At 46.3% G+C, this 16,346-nt stretch overlaps 1 protein-coding gene across 1 annotated transcript in view; it reads right to left on the reverse strand.

Annotated features, from left to right (window-relative positions):
- The window catches only part of STON2 (stonin 2), a 177,136-nt gene extending 161,042 nt beyond the window's left edge, over nt 1–16,094 (reverse strand). Inside the window, exons 1-2 of the mRNA XM_025391514.1 lie at nt 15,971–16,094; nt 6,510–6,620 (exon numbers count right to left, since the gene is read on the reverse strand). The gene's annotated coding sequence lies outside the window, so the exon portion shown is untranslated. The remainder of the gene's footprint in view (nt 1–6,509; nt 6,621–15,970) is intronic.
- Nucleotides 16,095–16,346: the final 252 nt, after the last annotated feature.

The following is a 16,346-nucleotide window of genomic DNA, read 5'->3' on the forward strand; positions in this document are numbered from 1 at the left end:
ATGCCATGGGTGTACAGGAGTGACACCTAGCCCAATCTGGGGTCAGTGAAGAGTAACAGGGAAGGTAACAACTGGTCAAAAGATGAATAGAAATTAGTTCTGTGAGGCATGGGTCACTGGTGGAGAAAATGGACATTCCAAGCTGGCAGGATGGCATCTGTAAGAACAAAGCATGACAATACAAGCTGGTCAATCAGAGGGTACCATTGCACTTAGCCATGCTTAACCAGTCATGTTAACATGCAAAACTATTGTTTGCTACCAAAGGGTGTATGCAACCTCCCTGATTCCTACATCCATCCCCAGATCTGCCCCCTCCCTAACCTCATAACCGAACGTTACCCATCACCGACCCCAACCCCTGCAGTGTGTGTTACAGACACGGTGGGATCTGGAGAGATGAATAAGGCATGATGTGAAGGGAGGATGAGAGGCTCAGAAATGAGGTTCATGTTCAAGGATGGCCTGAGATTCAGCATTAATGTTAGAAATAGGTTACGGGGCAGGGATGGAATGAAGCACTGACATGGTGTGAAGACGTCGTTTTGTTACCCAACTTGGAATGTGAAGTGTAATAGTGTTTTTAAGGCCTCCACCCAAAACAGCTGCATTAAAAATGTAGTACGCCCATACTGAGTTCAGAAGATGAATGAAAAGATACGTTTTCTGACCTATAAGTGATTTACTTTGACGAAGCAATGAGCCAGAAGGAGAAGAGAGACAGAGGAGGCTGGAGAGCTAGGAGTCAGGTCAGACACGGCCCCAGTAGGCATGCCAAGAAGTCTGGGTTTTGTCATAAAGGCAATAGAGACCGATTAAACAATTTAAGCAGGGAAATAACGTGACCCAATTTGTTTTTTAGAAAAAGGTTATTCTGGAAGCAATCAGGGAGATCAACTGGAGAGTGAGAAGACCAGCTAGTAATTAGAGTGATTAGGCATCGCAAGATGTGGGATAGAGAGGAAAGGAGCTTTTATAGCCATTTAGGACGTAATGTCATCAAGATATGGGGAGAGAATCTTTTTTGGACTCATTGAGATTGTGGAAGTAATGATGTGGTAGGTGGATGAAAAAAACCTTTGGGAAACTGAATCAATTTCTGTACCATTCGCCAAGATAAGGACTTCAGGAGAAAGAATGATTGGGAGGTAGAAGGGAGGTGATGAGTTTAGCGTTAGGCCCAGCGATTTGATGGGCCTGTGGGACAACCACATTGAGATGTTGTCTTTAGGACCCGTTAAATAGGCAGATTTAGAGCTCAGAGGAGAGATGAGTGCTAAAAACACAGAGAGGCCACTGGAAGCTGGGGATTTGGACTGGGTCACTCAGAGAGAATAATAAGAGGAAAAACAAGAACCAAGGTTGGAAACCTGGGGAAGGTCATTTGTGTTGGGCACAGGGTAAACAGCCACTTGGAGGAAGTTCCTTATAAATGTGTTATCTTGTCACTATCATGAGGGCCTGGATTATTTCAGAACTCAGCAGAAGACCAGGTGCTATGATTTGGACATGCTTTGTTTGGCCCTTCCAAGTCTCCTGTTGAAGGCTGATCCCCAATGTGGGTGGTGGGGCCTGGTGGGAGGTGTTTCGCTTGTGGGGCCAGATCCCTGTGAATGGCCTGGTGCCATTCTCACAGGAGTGAGTTCTCACTCAGTTCCCATGAGAACTGAAGTTGAACCAAGCCTGGCGCCTCCCCTTTTTTCTCATTTCTGCTGTCTCACTATGGGATATCTGCACACCTGGGTCCCCTTCGCCTTCCATCCTGAGTGGAACCAACCTGAAGCCCTCACCAGAAGCAGACGTTGGTGCCACGCTTCTTGTACAGCCTGCAGAACTATGAGCCAAATAAACCTTTTTTCTTTATAAATTACCCAGTCTCGGGTGTTCCTTAACAGCAACACAAACATGCTAAGACACCAGGTAAAAGAGATATTTGTGTTCATTCCAACGAGTCAATACTATGATAATACAGAATATTAAGGGAGCTCTGAGTGGGCTCGAGAAAGAAGAGAATAGGAGGCATTAGGACAGAACTGCAGGGGTCCCAGATTTCTAGATTCCCAGTTTTCCAGCATTTGAAGAAGTGAAACCTTCATCTTTCTGCAGCATGGGCTTCAGTAAGTGCATGGGTTTCTGTGGGTCCACCTAAGATTTTTAGATTTCCACGCCAGGCGCGGTGGCTCACGCCTGTAATCCCAGAATTTTGGGAGGCTGAGGCGGGCGGATCACGAGGTCAGGAGTTCAAGACCAGCCTGGCCAACCTGGTGAAACCCTGTCTCTACTGAACATACAAAAAATTAGCTGGGTGTGGTGGTGCACAACTGTAATCCCAGCTGCTCAGGAGGCGGAGGTAGGAGAATCGCTTGAACCCTGGAGGCGGAGGTTGCAGTGAGATGAGACGGTGCCACCGCACTCCAGCCTGGGAAACAGGGCAAGACAGTCTCAAAGAAAAAAAAAAAAAAAAACGATTTCTAGATTTCTAGTTTGCCAGCACTTGAAAAAGTGAAACCTTCTTCATCTTCCTGCAACATGACCGTCTATAGGTATACCTAAGGTGCTTTGCACACTTTTCTTGATATTATCACTACATACACGAGTCACTAATCAGGAAGAGTTCTCAAGTTAGGGCCAAGACCAAGATGTACAACTCAGACTTGAAGGCCTCTCCTTGAAACTGGTTCTCAGCCTTTAAACAAAAAATTATAGCTCTCTGAATCTCCGAGTTATAATTTAAGCCAGAGACTCTCATCTCTGGAAAAATACAAGTACATGCAACATTAATTATAACTTAAGGCACTTCGCAGACACACTTCTCAAAGTCCTAGGGATCTGTGGACTCCCTGTTAAAAACTGTCACCCTAGAACAATTTATCTGGCTCAAGTTGCTTTCGGGCCTTTCAAAACGAAACAAAATCATTCCAAAGGAGCCCAACAGAAGGAAGCCAGGCCCTGTGGCTTCTACTGACCCTGAACTGATAATTCCTTATTTCCGTTTTCAGCAAAGCGGAGGATATGTCCTTCCTTTTTCTGAGAATCATTCCCCTCCCTCTTCCCCCAACAAAACTGATACATGGGCATAAAACCAAAACAGCCCAGCCAAAGGCTAAAACGCAGGCTGCTGCAGTAGCCTCATGGGGCAGCTGCACAGGGGCCCCAGGCTGATCGTGATGTTATCCTTGTGAACCAGGCCTCTCACAAACAAGAAACAGACGCATCCCAAGTTTGTGTCTGCTGACTGAAGGCAGGGGTGTGTGGGTGTCTCCAACTGCCAGGGACAGCCACAAGGAACCAGGACACGCTGGGTGGGCTTGGCACAGCGTGAGAGTCGATGTCTGTTGAGTGAGGCTTGGCTGCTTTGGTAGAGTGGAGTCTGAGGTTTTGATACATGAAATGCCCTACTGACATCCCCTACGTTTAAAGTAAATTCTAAATGTGGACAGCAGGTATGCTATGAAATGTTACAGCTTGCAGGACAAAAGAATTCTCACATTATAAAATGTGAGCAAATGAGCACCTTTCAATGTGACAACTCACTCATTCCCACATTCCTAGTTTATTTCCTTCTTTTAAATTTATTTTTCCTGATCGGGCGCGGTGGCTCATGCCTATAATCCCAGCACTTTGGGAGGCCAAGGCAGGCGATCACTTGACATCAGGAGTTCAAGACCAGCCTGGCCAACATGATGAAACCCCATCTCTAATAAAAATACAAAAATTAGCTGGGAGTGGTCGCGCGCGCCTATAACCCCAGCTACTCAGGAGACTGAGGCGGGAGAATTGCTTGAACACGGGAGGCCGAGGTTGCAGTGAGCCAAGATCACGCCAGTGCACTCCAGCCTGGGCAACAAAGCAAGACTCCGTATCAAAAACATATATATTTTTTCGATTTCTGTTTTTATTATAAACAGAATATACTCTCACTAAAAATAAATTGGAAAATATAGAAAAGTATAATCACTTCTAAAATGTATCTGATTTTTAAAAATTCCATCAGCATGCATTTCTTCAACTTCTCAGGGGCACTTCTATTATTTAAGGGTAAGGCATTTCTCGTAGGGGGAGGAGAGACTGTCACCACAGACAAATGGGACAGGATCCTTTGACCTTGTGACTTCCTGGGCTCTCATCTCAGTGGCTAAGAATTATGTATTCTATTGTTTTTTTCAAGTTGATGGAAATTTCCCACCATTTATGCCTACTCTCCTTACTTCCTCAACCTGAAAGACCAAAAGAAAAATTTAATCACTGGAAGCTCCTTCCTATTAATGTTTCTGCTTTGCTGTTTCTAAAGTTTTTTTCTTTCAGTCCTCACGTCACCCACAACCATCTAGAGATGGTTTCTCAAAAGCCACAGTAGGGATTTAGAAACACACCACACTGTTACATACATTTGGTCCCGACACCACTAATAGCAGTATTTCTTTTGGTAGCCGTCTCACCGACAGTAACCCTTGCAAAACAGAAAAGCTACAAATTCAAAGCATATAAACCACAAATGCAAACACAGCAGACATACTAATTAGAGGATGGAGTGACAAGACTTCAGAATGTGATTCTCCACATCTCTAGGTTCTTATTTAGCTTTGAGAGTGAGAGTTTTTTAGAAACAGATTCAGAATATTATTATTTGCTGAGTGAAATAAAATGTATTAGAGGAATTTTCCAACCAAGTGTAAAACTTGGATTTAAAACAGTAGAGAAGGCTGGGCTCGGTGGTTCACACCTGTAATCCCACCACTTTGGGAGGCCGAGGAGGGGGGTGGATCACTTGAGGTCAGGAGTTCGAGACCAGCCTAGCCAACAAAGGGAAACTCCATCTCCACTAACAACACAAAATTAGCCGGGCATGGTGACTCATGCCTGTAATCACAGCTACTTGGGAGGCTTAAGGAGGAGAATCACTTGAACTCGGGAGGCAGAGGTTGCAGTGAGCTAAGATCGTGCCACTGCACTCCAGCCTGGGCGACAGAATGAAACTCCACCAACAACAACAAAAAAAAATGGTAGGGAAGATTGGTCAGTATCTTAGGGAAGAATGAGAGAAACCTCTTAACTGGCTTATGGTGGCAAAGAGCAAACATGAGGTTATTATATGTAATACTAAAACACTGTCATCCAGTGGTATCTCTTTTGTTCTGTGTTTCAGTTTTCATATCTCTGAATGCTTGAGCATCTGTGATTCTCGTAGCAATTACCACATACAGAGGCCAGATCTGATCACTGGATGTAATGTTTCAATTACAGAGAAAACATAAGTCGCTAGCATATGTGTGTAGTTACTTATAGTATCTCCCTGACCTCTTTTACTTTTTTAAAAGAAGAAAAACAGTAGCAATATAAGTTGAATTAAAATGTGGATTTCAGCTTAGGGCAAATTCAAAGGGCTTTAAACATGTGTGACTGTCACCACTCCTCATTTTTAACAAATGTAATGAACGGTGAGAATCTTTCAAGAGATAAAGTGGTGAACAGCTTCATAGCATCAATGTCGCACTAACTGAACCCTCACACCCATGAGATGGGCATTTTTAACCACTAGTTCTCATCTCACAGGCAAAGAAACTGAGTCTCAGAGAATAAGTAACTTGCCCAAGGGCCCAAACATAGTAAGAGGTCAAATGGTATCCAACCCTAGTCTTAACTCAGGCACTTAACCATGGCATTATAGAGCTCAATGATAAAACCACCCCAAGAAAATGCCAACGGGTCCATACTTCATTCTACACTGGCAAAGTGAAGAAAAGCACACACTAGAAAACTCGAGCCAGCTTGACTTTCCCAATAAAGCTAGAATGCCCCCTGATTCAATCCTAGGACCCCTTCTCCAGCTGTTAAATACCTTCATTCCTTCACAGCTTTAGATTCCATCTACGAGCTAGGGATCCCCACACAGATGCTTCCAGCCTTGACTTCTCACCTGACTTCTAGTGCCCACTGAACATCTTCACTTCAACGTCTAACAAGACGCTCATCCCTAACACATCCAGATTTGACCAGCGACTCTCCCTCCCCTGAAACTACTGCGGCAGAAACCCCTCCCATCCAAGATGATGGCACTCTACCTCTCCAGTCTCCCTTGCCCGAAACATCGAGTCGTCCAACCTTGACTTCTCTCTTCCTCTGACACAGTTTCTCTCATGTTCATTTTACAAAAAGGCAGTTTACAAACATATTTCTCACATGATTCTTTAAAATGGCTAGTTTCCCTAGGACACTTCATAAGATGTCATTTGAGCATAACTGACCATGAGTACCTTAATTGAGGTAGTCATGTAAGCTTCGTCTAACACGGCACTGTGTAACCTACATACCATGATGTTCACCTATCGCTTTATTTTTATGTGTTATTTGATAAACACTTACGTAATACTTCTCATCTCTCAGACATTGACGTCAAAGTGCTTTACCGCTCATTTAATTAAATTATCATATAATCCTCATAACCCTATGAAGTAGGTTCCCTTTATAGAGATAAGGAAACTGAGGCTCAGGGAGATTAAATAACTTACCTGAAACTGCACAATTCATATCCAGGTAGTCTGGCTCCAGAGTCTGTACTTGTAACCACTTCGCACTGCTCCATCCATGAGATGTACTTCTTTGCCTCGTGAGTTGTTTTCCTATGAGTAGAAACATACGTGTGTAAATGAACCTGCCCTCTTTTCTGGCTTTCTTATAGCCAGGACCCACCTCTGCAAAGTGCCTGACCTAACTGGGTGCATATTCTCTACCCTCTTCATAGGAAAATGGCAACCAAATCACAGAGAGACCACAGTCCCTGGGCCCAGAGGAGCACTGTGCTGTGACCAGCCGAGTCACCCAGACCAGAGTCTGATATGCAACAGCAAACAACTCTGACTCCTTGGGACGGCCTCCTCAAGGCCTGCTCAGGGATCGGGAACTTAAAATCAACCGGAAGCAGAGCATGTGCGCTCCAGGGTGCCTGAGTGTGATGGATGGCACAGCTGGAGGAGCCTGCTGTGTTGCAGACAGCACAGCTCCGCCTATGCCAATTAGGTTGATGGGTGATGACTGAGAAACATGCTGGATTTACTCAAACAGATCCTCACTCCCTAACTCACCACCTTTTTAGAGATCGTAACAAAAATAATAAGGATGAGTTAGGAAAAAAAAAAAGAGAGAGAGAGAAAAAAAAAGTGCGTTTCGACTGCCCTACTGATACTGTGAACTGGCCCTGCAAAAACAAAAGCAGTTTTCCTCCTACCAGCCATCTCCCAGGGCGTGGCCAGAGTGCACAGATAGCCCCTGTTAACTCTTTAGAGCACATTTCCTTTTGCTTCCAGATACCACAGTGACTCAGGGCATAGCTTCTAGATCTCAGAGATGAAGAGAGGTAGGTTTAAAGCCCAGCTCCATTACAACCTTTTTTTTTTTTTTGAGACGGAGTCTCGCTCTGTCCCCCAGGCTGGAGTGCAGTGGCGCGATCTCAGCTCACTGCAAGCTCTGTCTCCTGGGTTCACGCCATTCTCCTGCCTCAGCGTCCGGACTAGCTGGGACTACAGGTGCTCGCCACAGCACCTGGCTAATTTTTTGTGTGTTTTAGTAGAGACGGGGTTTCACCGTGGTCTCGATCTCCCTTGTGATCCGCCCGCCTCGGCCTCCCAAAGTGCTGGGATTACAGGCGTGAGCCACCGCGCCCGGCGCATTACAACCTTTGACAAAGTACTTAGCTCCAGCCTTTGTCTCACTCCTTAGATGAGATGCTACTCCTCCTGACCTTACAGCGCAGAGGTGCAAATTAAGTAACATAACATGGTATAACCACTCAGCAGAGGACGTAAAACTCAATGCATGATAGCTATTGATAGTGTTTTTGATAATTTCAGCAATGATAAAAGTTTTCCGCCCTTCAACGGTTCAAAGTCTGAAGTGGAGGGAAATGTAGGGACATGGAATGATTTAGAAAAAAATGAATATTTTATGTTTGGCAAGGATGGGGAAAAACACAAAGTATATTTTTGACAGCTCTGAGTTCACATGATAGACAACATTTAAACATCTACCAAATATGGATCACCCCAGCCTTATCCACTTAACTATGGCATTATCTTTTAAAAGCTTAAGACAAATGGGCCAAGCATGGTGGCTCACGCCTATAATCCCCGCACTTTAGGAGGCTGAGGCAGGTGGGCTGCTTGAGGCCAGAAGTTTGAGACCAGCCTGGCCAACATGGCGAAACCCCATCTCTACTGAAAATACAAAAATTAGCCGGGCATGGTGGCACATGCCTGTAGTCCCAGCTACTCGGGAAGGAGAGACATGAGAATCACTTGAACCCGGGAGGCGGAGGCTGCAGTGAGCTGAGATCCTGACACTGCACTCCAGCCTGGGTGACACAATGATACTCTGTCTCAAAAGAAAACAGAAACAAAAACCAAGAAAAACTTAAGACAAATGTTTTCCGTTTCTAAGGCAAACAGTGAAATAAAGTCCGTTTTCATTTAAAGTATCCCATTTGGTTTTTTAAATCAGTTAGCTAACTTCAAAGGGCAGCCAACGGAGGGACTATCAAGCTGGCAAGGGTCTAGTGTCTACCTTCAAAGTTCAGGTAGATAGAAAGCCACTGATGGTCCCACTATACTTCTCGGCATTTGGCCTGAAAAATGCTTCAGAATGCCCTTTCATTCAGATGCTGTGTCTGCATGGGCACATAGCACTACAACGGTACCTTCTTTCAATGAAAGCGAGGGAGAAGCCTGACAGAGAGGGATACAATGATCTCACCCCAAGCTTAAAATTAACAAGGACCCTTTGGGGTCACAGCTGAGAGCCCCCATGAGGTATAATATGAGTAGGAGAAATGCTATATAGATGACAAGGGCCCTAGTGTCATCTTAGTGTCATTCTTAGCGTCACTAACCTTATGGAGATATGTGAAGTGACTTAAGCTAGACACCGCCAAATGTCAGGGGAAGCAGGGTCAGTTATTACAGAAGCATCAAGGGATTTCTGCATGACTTTCAACAAGTCATTTGACCTTTCCAGGTTAGATTGCAAATGGAGTAGGACCAACTGCCTGCAAGTCTGACAGAGTTTATAATAGGATTAGATTTTATTTATATAGATGTTTGACATCCTTAGCTCCAAAGTGCTTTCCTATTAATACATTGAACACGTTAAGAGGGCCAAATGAGAGTCCAGTGTTATTTATCTACTAATAAATCACTGAATGGCTTCATCTGTAGGAGGTTATGCAAGTCACTCAGATTAAATAGTGCTTTTGATAATTTCGGCAAAGATTAAATAGTCCGATGGCAGTCAAGAAAGGAAAGCTTTAAGAAGTCATATAGGTCCGGCGTGATGGCTCACACCTGTAATCCCAGGACTTTGGGAGGCCGAGGCAAGTGGATCACCTGAGGTCAGAAGTTTGAGATCAGCCTGGCCAACATGGTGAAACTCCATCTCTATTAAAAATACAAAAAATTAGCCAGGCATGGTGGCAGGAGCCTGTAATCCCAGCTACTTGGAAGGCAGAGGCAGGAGAACTGCTTGAACCCAGGAGGCAGAGGTTGCAGTGAGCCGAGATTACACCACTGCACTCCAGCCTGGGTGACGGAGTGAGACTTTGTATCAAAAAAAAAAGAAAAAAGAAGTCACGTAGCTCCGACTTCCCTTCTCTCCCACTTGACCCCTTTACTTCAGATACAGTAGTCCGGTGAATGGACCTGAAAAGGCTTGTGGACCAGGGCAGGGACACAGTTCACTTCGATCCATTCCTCCCCTAAAGGCTACGGTTCCCACCTAGCTAAATCCTACTTCTCCATCCAGTCCGGAGTAGCTGCTCCTCCCTGAACCTTCCCAGCCCAGCACAATCTGGGAAAGACTCACTGTCTGAATTCACAGCACTTGATAGCCCATTGGATTATTTGCCTACTGTTGGTCTCGCTGTGGTTTAACTACCACTGATTTTATATAAATATTATGTCTTTTCTCTCTCAGCATAGAGGCTGTGTCAGAGACTGAGCATAACACTTCTCTGAATTCCTCGTAGCGTTTTCCTTAAAGCCTTGCACTCAGCTGATGGTCAATACCTTTCAAGTGAACATAACTCCCAAAGGTTTCCCTGAGCCATTAGCAATCTGCAAAGCGGCTTCACACTCCTCGTTGTGATGAAACATCACAGGGAACATTGACCACCCCTTGCCAGAAAGTGAGGCCACTTCAGGGCACCAGTCCAAGTTAGTAGGCAGCCAGCTGGGGTGACAAAGGTTGTACACTATGAATGAAAAATTCAAGTTTCAATCCTGCCCTACTACTATCTATCTATAGAATTTTAGCCAACTGTTTCTATCTTTTTCACTGCATTTCAGAAAGACAGCAATAACACTAAAAGTCTACCTCCTGAAAGTGCTAGAGATGTGAAAAAAATATATATATGTATATGATATATAAGCATTTAATATAACTAGATAATAGAAGATAATATTTTTCTATGATTTGACACTTAACATTTCTTAAATATCAAATTGCTGGGTAAATGTTATCCAGTGGGGATGGCAGCACCTTCTAATGAATTGTTCAGCATTTTAAATCCCCCTGGCTGGTGTAAGTGTCCCTTCTCTCACTGGCTCTCCGAGTAACATCCGCAGTTTTGTTTGCTGCAGCTGCACCTTTTGAAAATTTAGGCCAGGTTTCCTGGAAACCTAAGCTGGAGGGAACTGTGGTAGTTCACCATAGAGTAGATCAAGTGAGGGCAGTACTGAGGCCACGAGTGCACGATTGTGAAAAACTGCTGGCTCTCCAAAATGACCTGGAGAGGGAAACAGTTGGCTTCAGGCCTCTAGGACAGAGGTTACAGTTCTAAGCTTTCTCATCCACCTCTGGGAAAGTACACAGAATCCTGGGAGAATTTCTCCTGTTTCAGAAAGCACACCTTCAAGGTATGACTTGTCTCTCAAATCTCAGTTGGAATAAGGATCTTTTCAAATCTCACTCACTTCATTTTATAATATGAGCTCATTATAATATTTATTTTATACACATTTAATATGCATATAGAAGGCCAGATGCAGTGGCTCACACCTGTAACCCTAGCACTTTGAGAGGTCGAAGCAGGCGGATCACTTGAGGTCAGGAGTTCAAGACCAGCCTGGCCAACACAGTGAAACCTCATCTCTACTAAAAATAGAAAAATTACCTACGGCCAGGCATGGTGGCTCACGCCTGTAATCCCAGCACTTTGGGAGGTCAAGGTGGGCAGATTGCCTGAGATCAGGAGTTCAACACCAGCCTGACCAACACGGCGAAACTCTGTCTCTACTAAAAATACAAAATTAGCTGGGCACAGTGGCGCATCCGTGTAATCCCAGCCACTAGGGAGGCTGAGGCAGGAGAATTGCTTGAACCCAGAGGTTGCAGTAAGCTGAGATTGCACACTGCACTCTAGCCTGGGCGACAACAGCAAAACTCTGTCTCAAAAAAAAAAAAAAATTAGCTGGGTATGGTGGTGGGCACCTGTAAACCCAGCTACTTGGGAGGCTGAGGCAGAAGAATTCCTTGAACCTGGGAGGTAGAGGTTGCAGCAAGCTGAGATCACACCACTGCACTAAAGCCTGGGCAATAAGAGCAAAACTCTATCTCAAAAAAATAAAATGCATATAGAATTTCTAGAATTTTCTATTCACACCCCGATGGATAATTCTGCACTCATCCTACCTTGAAACAAATATCCTAATCTGGTAGCCAGCACTTAGAATGGTGATCCTAGAAGTATTTCATGCATTTACATGCTCTCTGTCACACGGTGGCAAACCACTGGTTTATTGCGACCCTAGGTCGAGTTCAAATTTGTGCCATGCTTACGAATGAGAAAAAATATAGTTAAAAAAAAGACACTCTCACTGTGTTTTATTTCCTGTGTCACGTTACACACCCCAACATATTTGCTCCTTTACGTCCATTTCTGGCATGCCCTGTTGTTACAGGAGTGGTGAGTCACAGTTAGGGGGAATTGTAGTAACTTGCTCCATCTCTTAGTATAAGCCAAACCATGGACAATCTTGGGTTCTCAGGGGGTTATTTATCTTGGGAGTGGGGGGGACTGATCACAATCTGTATGACCACATGGCACAGATGTTTAATTATGATAGTGACCTCAAGTAAAGCAAGCAATTTCTTGGTCTGACTATATCAAAATTCAGCCAAAATGTCCACCCAGTGGGAAAGCTAAGCTCCAGAAGAAATTATAGCTGGAATGACAAGAAGTGTGATAGATCAGGATTAGAATATGTGGACAGGCTTGAGTTAGAGGTCTGGAGCCAGACAAAAGGGTGTGTGCTAGATGATAGGATGGGAAGTCTGGGCAAAATTACAAAGGGATGGGACAAAGCAGCACTTGTATGTTTCTTCTCTGGACCCAAGCTTTTTTCATTTTCTCACTACATGCACTGCATCTGCAATTTAATATACACCTAGAGGCTCAGTTACTCTTACAGAGCCTACTGCTCATGGCCAGAGCCAGCCTTCAGCAAAACTGCTGCATGGAGAATGCTGAGACCTTCCAGCCCTTTTCCTCCTTCCATTGGACTCTTCCATTCTGGTATTTATCTCAACCACATCTTAATGTGTCCCCTTAGTTTAGTGGTTTTCAAAGTGTGGGACCAGCGGCATCAGTATCACCTGAGCACTTGTCAGAAATACTCATTTCCAGGCCTCAGACCAGACGGACTGATTCTGGAACTCAGGGGGCCGGGCCCAGCAATCTGCGTTTTCTCAATCCCTCGGGGTGATTCGGATGCACACTAAAGTTGAGATCCACTGCTTCAGGTGACATAAAACAACAACTTCAAGATGAGAGAGCATGTGCATTTTAGGAGAGAACTTGTGAAGAAGGCAAGCTGCTCAAGAGCCAACTAAATCAGTTTCCAGCAGTGGAATTTGAAGTCATGTCACAGATGGTGAGAGAGAGACTGGAGGCCACGGTATTTGCCCTGGCCCTTATCACCTCTTGCTTTTTAGCTCACCTATTTCAATCTTCTCTCCACATGGCCACTAGAAATGTGGGTTCAGCTGGAAAATCTGACCCTGTCAAAGCCCAGCTCAAAACTCTTCAGTGGCTGCTCCCTGCCAATGGATAAAGGCCCAATCCCCTGGGACCCGACCCAGAGTTCTTCATCATCTGCCACTGGGCCACCTCCTGACCTTGTTTCCTTCAGCACTTTTCCTCCTGCTCAGCGATACCTCGCAGTCTGCAGCTGGTGTAGACTTCCCCATACCACGGACAGCAGACTTCCCATATGAGTTACCTTGACCAAGAGCAGGAGAGCTGAAGTGACAGCTGCTACTTCTGAGTAGACTTTAGATGCTATAGTTTTGTTCTATCATGTCCTTTTTCCCTTTGTCATAAATAAGATCCACATTGTCCCAGAGAGAGGCTGTTTCTTAAGCCTCAGTGGGTCCCAGAATGATGATAAATGAGGGGTAAAATTATTCCTGACTTACACTGAACATGCAGCATGAGAGGGAACTAAATCTTGGTTGTTGTAAATTACTGAGATTTGGGGGTTTCTTGTTATTTACCGTAAGCCAACTGTAATAGTACTTTTGATCACTTCTCTCAGTGTGGAATGTCTTCTCTGCTCCACCTTCTTTCCAATTCCACCTCACCCCTGCCTGCACAAGAGACCTACTCATCATTCTACACTCAGCTCAAGTGTTACCCTTCGGTCAAGCTTTTTGTGTCCTTCCCAGGTATAACTTTTAAGATATTCTCTGGATGCTACAGACCTGTAACCACATCCCTGGAACTGTGCCAGGGCTCCTCCACTTATTAGTACTATACTTAGAACAACCTCTAAGAAAAAATAATAATAAAATTAAAAATTCAACAACTCATGTTTTAAAGCAGAAGCCCGGCTCCGAAAAATAAAGCAATTTGTTGAAGTTTCCCAGAGTCAGTCACACTCTGAGATCTCAGGAGGTGGGAGTCTGGCTCTGAACTCAGGAGTCTTTGCCCCGCCCAACACATCTCTCTTACTCTCCCCCAGCAGCAAGCGTTCAGATCCTCCCACGCCACTGGAGAGAGGAAAAGTCCCCTTATCAACAACTGAAAGGGCTGCCATGCTAATCTGAGACTTGAAAGATTGCATCTGGAAGTGGGCTTCTTACCCCCTGAGAAGATAAGCCTTTCCTCTAAGTCAATGTATTCATTCTAAGGCTCCTGGCAAAAGCACAGGAGACCTTACAAGAACTGGGGCATTTTGTTTGCATCCTTTCCCCAGGTCCTTGCCTATGGGTTGGAGGGCAGGGGGTAGTATGGTGTGGTAAGACAGATTCCCATTGACATCACCCTAGAGAAGCTTTGAGAAGGTTCTTTTGGATTTGTCACAGGGTAGGAAGCAAGTGAGCAGGGGGTTCAGAACTCCAAGCAGATCTGTTACATGTCGAGATATTAAGTTTTAAAAAGAAAAATAAAAGGAGCCAGTTATTTGACTTTTCAGATTAACCAAGAAAAGAAAAGTGACACAGTGACAAAGAATTAAACCAGACCACCCAGGTCAGGCATAGGAAAAAAACACCTAAAAGTAGCAACTGCAATTTTAGGTTTCTATGAGCCACCGGAATTTTGTCGTGTGGTTGAGTCTTTTTTTCTCTCTTTCTCCCTCCCTCTCTTTTTAATTTTACCTTTTTGTTTATGGGAGGAGTAAAAGGTATAAAACTTTCAAATACTTCCCCCAAATCAGCCATGCTAATGAAAGGTGAACATTTAACAAAGTACCATGATATTATTTTCACACAATAGTCATACTAATTTTTTCAAAGGTCACAAAGCTTTTCTCAGTTACTAGTTGGAATGCATTTATCTCTCTCACCATTCCAGTGGATCGGTTTTTTTACCGCCCCACCCCCCAAAAGGATATGCTACCTTTAAAGAGATCATCAGTCTCATTAATAATAGCATTTTTTTCCTTTCAAGTGTAGAAAGCTGTTCAGAGCTGCAAAAGGTTGCTAGGCCAGTTTGGACACGTCTGATTTACTCTTTAAAAGCCCATCCACTCCGTATAATAAATAATAAGAGTCAGTATTTATTGAGTGCTTAGCGCTGTGCTCGGTGTTTTTCAGGCATTGGCTCATACAATCCTCAAAACAATGCTATCAGGCCGGTGCAATCATTATCGACACCTTACAGATCAGGAGAGGGAGGCACGGAGAGCAAGAAGGACCAGCCCGAGGGGGAAACGGGGAGTGTCGGGAGAGGCGGGGAGGCAGGCAGAGGCCAGGAGCTGCACAAAAGCACAGTTAATGATTCACTCACAGCCCTCAGGCAGCTCCTTCCAGTAGGGGTTGCACCAGAACACAAGGACGCACACACACACGCACGAATGCACACACACACGCACACGCGCGCGCACACACACTCTCTCATCTTCAACTCTTCATCCCAGCGAGAGGCGGGTGTCCGGCAAATTGCTTGGCAACGCGCAGAGGAAACTCCATCCAAGACCCGCTTCAAGGCCGCCTCTGGGCGCTGTCCAGCGGGCAGAGCGCCTGAGGCCAGGCTGGGGTCCTGCCTCCCGACACCCCGAAGGTGGGGCGCGGCGCCAAGGCCGGGGCTTCAGGCGAGGGGAGTGTAGGGAAAGCACCGTCCCCAGGGACACCTGTTGTCGCCTCCCCACTCGGGCCAATGAAGATACCCTGGGAGTCCCAATCTCGAAAACACCCATCGGCCAGAAGTGTCTGTGTATGGGGCCGGGGGTCGCAGGAGTCCTCCTCCACCCCCACCTGCCTGAAGCAGAGTCCCCTCTTCCTCTCCCACCCCGGGACGCCCGCGGCTGGTGGAAACGCCGCGCCTCCGCGTGGCCCGACCGGACAGGCTCAGGGGGCGCCAGGGGGCACCGCGGCGCTAGGACCTCGCGGCCGGCCCGCCCCCCGCCCCCCGCCCGCTCCACCTGCGGGGCCCCTCTCAGGGGGCGCGTTCGCCCTCCAGCTGCAGGGCGCGGGGTGCAGTTACCTGCGCCGCGGTCCGCAGGGTCCCCGGCGTCCGCCGGAAGGTCGCCGCGGCAAAGCCGGCTCCTCTGGCCGCGGGATACCCACCCGGCCGCGCTGCTCTCGCCAAGCTCCCGCCCGGCCGCAGCGCCGCCGCCGGCTCCAGACTCTCGGGCTCGCTCTGCGCCCGCCGGCTCCCGGCGCCGCTCCCGCCGCTCCTGATTGGCCGCGGCGCGCTCCCGAGCCGCGCCCTGATTGGACAGCCGGGGAGCCGGGGCGGAGGGACGGGACGGGCGCCGCCGGGATCTGCTGGCCTTACTTTCCCGCGGCTCTCGCAGTCCCAACCAGACCCCGAAGACGGGATCCTTCCCCTCTGCGCCGAGTGGGGCCGGCCGTCCAGG

This window comes from Theropithecus gelada, chromosome 7b (assembly GCF_003255815.1).
Source record: "Theropithecus gelada isolate Dixy chromosome 7b, Tgel_1.0, whole genome shotgun sequence".
Lineage (NCBI taxonomy): Eukaryota > Metazoa > Chordata > Mammalia > Primates > Cercopithecidae > Theropithecus > Theropithecus gelada.